The 1,213-nt window shown below is 33.1% G+C and overlaps 1 non-coding gene across 1 annotated transcript; it reads right to left on the reverse strand.

The window, feature by feature from the left end:
- Positions 1 to 501: 501 nt before the first annotated feature.
- LOC138080514 (U6 spliceosomal RNA) lies at positions 502 to 605 on the reverse strand. The gene has a single exon (XR_011144974.1). It is a non-coding gene; the product is annotated as a U6 spliceosomal RNA (small nuclear RNA).
- Between the last annotated feature and the right edge of the window lie 608 nt (positions 606 to 1,213).

Raw genomic sequence — 1,213 nt, forward strand, 5'->3', positions numbered from 1 at the left:
CAATGCACGAAAGTAAAAAAGTGCAAGTGAAGTCGCTCAGTCGTGTCCCACTCTTAGCGACCCCATGGACTGCAGCTTACCAGGCTCCTCCATCCATGGGATTTTCCAGGCAGGAGTACTGGAGTGGGGTGCCATTGCCTTCTCCGACGTCAACGTGGACAAATAAGAATGAACGTAAAGTAACACTGACATCTAGTGGATACATTGTGTTACTGCCACTATTTGAGGTAGAGCTTAAACTCAGAGCTAACTTTATTATTTTTTTTCAGTTGAATGCTATATATATTTTTTTGTCATAAAAATATAAACTGGACAGTTTTTTGGATCTTTTAAAAATCGAGATTAATGTTTTTGCATGACTAACTGAGTCATTTATATCTTTAAATTTATATCAACATAAAGATTTCAGACTGTCCTTTTAGAAAATCAAATGCCTCTTAAAGCTTTAAAATCAAGATGTTTCTTATCTCACTTTGGCAGATAATATAGAAAAAGAAATATAAAAATATGGAACGCCTCACGAATTTGCATGTCATCCTTGCGCAGGGGCCACGCTAATCTCTGTATCGTTCCAATTTTAGTATATGTGCTGTGGAAGTCAGCACAGAGCCAACGTTAGTATTCTACAAATTGGAGAGGACAAACCTAAAAGCCCTTTCTCCTTATTTTAAGAGTGTGTGTGTATATATATATACACACATATGTTTTCAAACATTTGTTACTACTTAAAATTATCATTTCATGTTTTCTAATTTAATTTTATTGTGGTAATGGAATGTGATCATTTGGAATTTATTGAGACTTGGAGAGCTAACTAAACTGTGCTAGCTTTTTGTCTTTGTTTTATGTGCATTTCTAAAGAACATATACTCTCTATTTTTGTTCGTTTGTTTTGCTTTGCTTTTTGCAGGATTCTGTATATACCTGCGAAATTTAAATCCTGACTTGTTTGTTCAAGTTACTCAATTTATCATATTCTGATACAGATTAGATAAAATCTTCCTCTATGACTGTGGTTTGTCAACATCATATTATATTTTAATGAGTTTTTTGCTTTTTGTGTATACTTTAAATGCACACAAGTTCGTGGCTGTTGAATCTTCTTAGTGAAATGTTCTTTTTAATTGTGTATTTCTCTTTTTATCCACATTGTTGTCTTTTGCCTTAAATTCCATTTTATTTAACATTAATATTGCTACAATCACTTAGGAAA

This window comes from Capricornis sumatraensis, chromosome 5 (assembly GCF_032405125.1).
Source record: "Capricornis sumatraensis isolate serow.1 chromosome 5, serow.2, whole genome shotgun sequence".
In the NCBI taxonomy this organism is placed as follows: Eukaryota; Metazoa; Chordata; class Mammalia; order Artiodactyla; family Bovidae; genus Capricornis; species Capricornis sumatraensis.